Consider the following 6399-nt stretch of genomic DNA (forward strand, 5'->3'; position numbering starts at 1 on the left):
TATTCAGGTTGTACAAATGCCCAATATTTACATAGTGTAAGTGCTCTAAGCCGACTCTCAACCTTGTTTTGCTTGGTTTGTATGATCCATCAAGCCCTTGTGGTCACCGCCTGAGCAGGAGAACATTTGAGGTTTTATTGCTCATTTTGAAGATTTGTTTGCCATTATTTTTAGTGTAAATGTTAAAGCCATGTGTCACTAAACCCTCAACTGTGCTTGTTTTAGGAAGCTAAGCTAATATGCGTTGTCCATCAGTTATTAAAAGGGTCATATGATGCGATTTCAAGTTTTCCTTTCTCTTTGGAGTGTTACAAGCTCTTGGTGCATAAAGAAGATCTGTAAAGTTGCAAACACTAAAGTCTCAAAACCAAAGAGATATTCTTTATAAAAGTTAAGAGTCAACCACGCCTACATAAAACGGCTTGTTCTAACACTCCCCCACATGTCTATGTCACTGTGTGGGAAGATTTGCATAACGCCGCCCAAATGTTCACGCAAAGAAAGAAGGCATAACTTTTATTCTCGCTATAGTATTGTTGCTGCCATGTTGTGACGACGCTGTGTGTTTTGTTGTGAAAGTGAAACTACTTTGGTTGGTCTTCCAAAAGAGGACGATATCTGCTTTGTCATGCCTGGAGCTGATCCGTGCTGGTCGCTGAGGAAATACAACAACTTTGCGCTATGGATCAACGGATCGGCTTTCACCGTGGACGAAGCGGAGTCAAGCCCGGGGGCGTCACATGTGGTTGCCGCAAGCCCTCCGGATGCTCCTTCGTCGAATCCGCCGGCCGCGCCGTTCTCAAGCCCTCTGCTCACTCTAGCCCGCCGTGTGTTTCGTTGTGAAAGCGAAACTACTTTGTTTGGTCTTCCAAAAGAGGACACGACTAGAAATCAGTGGCTAAGTTGTATTTACAACACTGTTCCAGAACACTTCAACCCAAATATTCAGATGTGTGCAGCACATTTTATGGAGGACTGTTTCCTGATCCTGGGAGAGTAGACTACAATGCCGGCTGTTCTGACTCAAAGGGTGGGTTGCACCAATAAGGATTAATCTAAAATCTATATTAAATCAAGGTTTATCTAATAACTCTGTTGCACCAAACTTTAAACCTTGTTTAAAAAATAAACAGGTTTACATTTAAACCATCATCTTGATCCTGGATTTAATTTATATTTAAGATAGATTCACTTTAATCATGTTGCTCCATAACTTTAAACTCAGATTTAAATCTCAATTAGGGATTCATTTAAAATTTACAGGTGAGGAGGTTTAAAGAAAATAAAGTGCACCTACAGTTACAATTATGTGGCTGATTGAACAAAGACAGAAACAGCGGGTGTGTCGTCAGGTCTCAGAGAGGTGTTTATTATAAATAAAAATGAAAATTAAAGCGCACTGAGCCAGCAGATTTTGAGGGTTGTTGCAGCCCATAGTAAACTTGTGTCTCGCCTTACGACAAAGAAAAGAAAAGAAGACAGGATCGCGGCCGCACCTCTCGTTTCTCACGCCCGCTCCATGCCTGCTCTTGAACGGCGATCAAACGGACAGGGCGCCACTGTCACGAGCGAAGGTAGTCACTGGTAATCATGCCAGTTATTTTCTCTTATCTCTATTGTTTTGTCATACGCTATACTCCATTAATTTATACTATAAATATATTTCCAATATTATGAAATCCGTATGCACTGCCTCAAATTTTGATTACTTGCTTGATCAGCCGTTTGATCAACAGTCTCTCTACGTACGTTATCGGTTTATAAAGACGGTGGACCTTTTACAAGTTTATTTCCTTTATCGACAAAAGCAACTTATGTTAGAGACAGAGGATAAGGAATATTAGCATTGTTGCTGTTAAATTACATGACGAATCCATCATGGCGCAGAAAATTATTCGTAGATGGAGGTTTTAATCGCAGGTTAGAATTCGAATCCCAGATTTGTTAATCTAAGTTTAAAATTAAGTGGTGCAACACAACTCGATTTAAAATAAAACCCAGATCAACAAATCCTTGATTAGCTCTAATCTTTGCTTATCACAAATGCAGACATAGTTTTATGTTTACGCGCTTGATGCAACGCAACGCGTAAAAAGACAGTATGAGTCATTATAATCCATAATTATGTCCCCACTGGATGCAACGAATGCCTCGTTTATAATGAGTTTTCATGTTTTTGTCTCATCGCACCGGGACACAGCATCACAGTATGGTAGGGGCGTAACATTTCTGTCACATGCTTGAGGTCTTCGGCCAATCACAGCACACCTCGCTTTTCAGACTGATGAGCTTTGTAAAAATCGACGCGTTTCAGAAAGGCGGGGCATAAAGGAGAAACGATAACGTACAGTATGTGGAAAATAATGTGTTTTTTTAACCTTAAACCACATAAACACATTTCATTACACCAAATACACAAAATAATGTTCTTTTTAGCAGCATCATAGGACCCCTTTAACATTGTATTTTCTGGAGGTGTTCTCATTGATACAGTGGTATTTTTCTAAGTGGTTACAAAAGCCTTTAAAAATCAAATAATTTAATTAAAAATAGATTTTTTGTACACTACAACAATTGCTACTTCATCTACAGTAAATGCATATATAGGAGCTTGGGTGTTTTAATTATGTGATTTAATAAAACCTAAACTGTACCTAACAAACATGGCTTAGTGTTTACACTGACTTTGCTACAAATGATGCTACTAAATGATTTTATTGTTTACAGTTATATATATATATATATATATACTGTATTTACAGTACCTTGTGCCACTAAAACACTGGGGTTAATGCAAAAAAATGTTCAAAGTTTTATTGTGTAAGTCCAATGATTCAGAAATATATGAGAACTCTTCTCAAAAGGAACATGATTCGAAACGCGATTTTAGTTACATATTAAAGGAACATGCAAAAGAATAAACAAAACAGTGTAGAAACCATGGCAGATTATTTATACTATAGATGTTTTACTGCATGTTAACATACAATCTGCATACTGCATGAAAGCATTTCATCTGAAGCTACTTTTTTTTTTTGCAAATTCCAGCCAAGAACCACCCTTGCCAAGACTTGTCAACTCAACCATCTCACCCACACAGAAAGACAAGGACCTTGGTATCACGTTAGACAACTGTCCTTTAGTCTGTTTATAAAACGTTTGCAAGACCTTCTCTTACCTGCTCAGATTCTGCGTCAGGCCTCAGTCGGATCCCATCTTCACTCCTGCAACTTACTTCAAGCTGGCCTCCCTTGTAAACTTGATGTTGGTTCTTTTGATTTGGGGGGGTGGCGTGATGATCAAATGCATGAATATGTACATACTGAATATTAATGAATATTGAGATTGAATTGTTTTTACTATATCACATTTAGAAAAATGCTTTGAAATATGAGCGAGAACCCCTTGTGGTTATTCTAATTTGTGTAAACAAATAAGTCTTATAAAAAGCATTTATGTTATGTTCACTCTCCATTCTGCGATTCAAACCTCCACACATAAAAAAATTGGCAAAGGAAAAAAATCTGCTAAATATTTACTTGCAGTCCATGTTATTGAGGACCTGATGGCTTCTATCAGTCTTCCAAGAACGCAAGTAAGACTGTTGGTGTTATAATATTTCATTTTAATGTGTATTCGTCTAAAATTACTTCTCTTTTTTTTAATACACATTGTTCTAGTTTTAAAAGATTAATAACTATAATACTTTTTTGTTGTTTGCTTTAATTTCCTCTATCATAATTTTTTTAACATTTTGAAATTCAAAATTTTAATTTCATATAGTTTAATATCTTGAAGAATCTTGGTAATGAGAGTTTATAGTTTTTGCTGTTTTTAATTGGTGAGGTTGTATTTTGTGATTATTTGCTATATATTGCAATTGGAGGTAACATTTTCTTTTAAGGTGTCCTTGTTACACATTGCATGTAGGTGTCCTTGTTACACGCTGCATGTACTTACTATTATAATAACAATTAATTATACATAATCACATGCAAGTAAACCTAACCATATAGTAGTTCATTAATATTACGCAGTACTTAAGTGTATAATTAAACCGTAACAAGGACACCTTAAAATAAAGTGTAACCCAATTGTATATTCAACAGGTTATTACATGGTATGCCGCTCTCACTTGGCTCCAGTTGATCACCAACTGCTTCATTATACACTGTAAGATTCATTTCCATTCTATTCATTTTTTCTTAATCTATTTTTAGTGATATTTCTAGTGATTTTACAGCAAGAACATTTGAGGTGATTTGATACACATAAAACATGAATTAACAAACAAACTCCATTGTCCACTATTACATGAAATGCAAAATGCTTTATTCAGGTTTTGCTCTTTCAGCTCTCTTGATAGGATCCGTAAAGCCATTAAACTGTTCAGAACCAACAACAAAATCGCTCCTTAATGCCATGAAAGAGGAAGTCATCCTCTACAGCGATGCAAGGCCAGTTATAAGTCTGAGTACTCCCACCAATGTCACCGTGGACTTGACTCTCTATGGAATCTTAGGAGTGGTAAGCAACTTTGACTTAACATTTACAAAATCATGACATTTTTATAGTGCTAATCCCACTTAATATTATAGAAATGGTTACAGATTGCTATATTTTCCCTTTCAGAATGAAAAATCACAGGTGTTGGAAACATATCTGTGGGTGAGGATGGTAAGAGTCAACAAATACACTGTTTAGACAAGGGGTGTGTGATACTGACTAAAAAAATCCCAATATTTATTGGAATTTTTCCAATAATGATAATTAAACAATATTGTTTTACAAAATATTGCTGAGTGTGTTTTTGTGCTGGTACCTTGGCTGGTTTAGGTCTGTCATGGTTGATAAATAAATAAGACACTAAAACAACCAGTAGGTGGCAGCAAGTCCCTGTCTTAATGACGGATTCATTGAATCATTCATTCAAACGATTTATTCAAAACGGCTGATTCACATGAAATGATGTAAGTGATCAGTGGTGGGTAGATAATTTACTAATTATAGTCATTACAAAGTACATGAAAAAATTGTAGTTAGTAATATAATCTAGATTACACATGTTAGGTAATTTAGTCTGACTACTTTTTGATTACTTTTAGATTACTTTTGACCTAACTTGTTTATCACATTGACTTGATTGGAATTATTAGCAGTGTTTCCACTGTCGGGCCAAAAGTGGGCGTGCTAGTGCGTGCCAGGGCCAGTCGCGTTTCCACTGTCACTTCCGGGGCTTGATCGTGCCTCGTCGGGGCTTCCTTGGGGCCAACAGCCCAGATTTTTTGGCTCGACGAAAACCCTGGGTCAAAGCAAGCCAGCTGGGGCTAGAGGAGTGGTTATGAACAAAGGCAGAGTTTCTCCGCGTCTGGAGAGCGTCAGCAGCATGCATCATTTTATAAAGTTAACAGATAACACCAGCATTAAAGACTTTTAAAATTATTTTAGCTCAAAACTCACTTTTCGACAGCAGCGAGTTTTTAAAATAACTTCCGTTTGAGATCTGATGTGGATTATGATCACCATACAAGGCAGAAATATTTATAAGCGATGCAAAAGACTATGCACGCTAGCCATACCCATAGTAAACATGGTAAATACGACCGCTTGAAGAAATCAGACCAATCATATAGGATATTACAATCGTGTATTTAGTAACATATTTTATCTGTCAGTAAGTCTCGTCTCTGACTGTCTATACCTGACTGTCTGATGTTCATATTTAGCTCCCTGTATGTCATAAAATAATCATAGTTTTTGTTAGGGAGCTCCCTCTGCTACTCAGGTCGTATTTTTGATGGAAAAATTATAGAAATAATAATTCTTTCTAAATGTGATGTATACTGTGACTACAAATAAACCGAAACAGATGTGACTGAATAAATGTGTCCACTTTCTTTGCTGAAATAACGATAAATACCACTTTATTTCTGTGTGGCTAATTTTCAGTCCTGAAAAATTATTTCATTTTGATCAATGTATCACTGTGTAAAACACTGAAGCTTTGAAAAACTGCAAACAAGCGCCGCTTTTATTCTGTTCAATTTGTGATCTCGCTAGCTCCAGTGATTTATTTCTGATTAGTTTTCTGTTAACTGAAATAATAGCTGCATGAAGTTGTCCCAAAAAGGTCTGTAAAGGCGGGTTTTAGTAAAGTGCAGCAGAGCTTCTGGCCCGATGGTGGAAACGCAGTGTGATTTTGGGCTTGGTGCAACAGGTCTGGGGCTATTCGCCCCGCCCCGCCCCGCCCATTGAAAGCACTGCCTTGCACTGGCCCGACAGTGGAAAAAGCGGCTATTGTACCATATTGATTAAATTGTGTGAAATATGAATAAAATTTAAATATCTAATCCATAAAACGTAACTTTAATCTGATTATAAACATTTAAAAACATAATA

The 6399-nt window shown here is 36.8% G+C and overlaps 1 long non-coding RNA gene across 1 annotated transcript; it reads left to right on the plus strand.

Annotated features, from left to right (window-relative positions):
* Positions 1–1388: 1388 nt before the first annotated feature.
* Positions 1389–4173, plus strand: LOC107565473 (uncharacterized). The gene is made up of 3 exons (XR_001606379.1): positions 1389–1574; positions 3049–3253; positions 4110–4173. It is a non-coding gene; the product is annotated as an uncharacterized lncRNA (long non-coding RNA).
* The last annotated feature ends 2226 nt before the right edge of the window (positions 4174–6399 follow it).

This window comes from Sinocyclocheilus grahami, unplaced genomic scaffold, assembly GCF_001515645.1.
Source record: "Sinocyclocheilus grahami isolate Dianchi unplaced genomic scaffold, SAMN03320097.WGS_v1.1 scaffold1003.1, whole genome shotgun sequence".
NCBI lineage: Eukaryota > Metazoa > Chordata > Actinopteri > Cypriniformes > Cyprinidae > Sinocyclocheilus > Sinocyclocheilus grahami.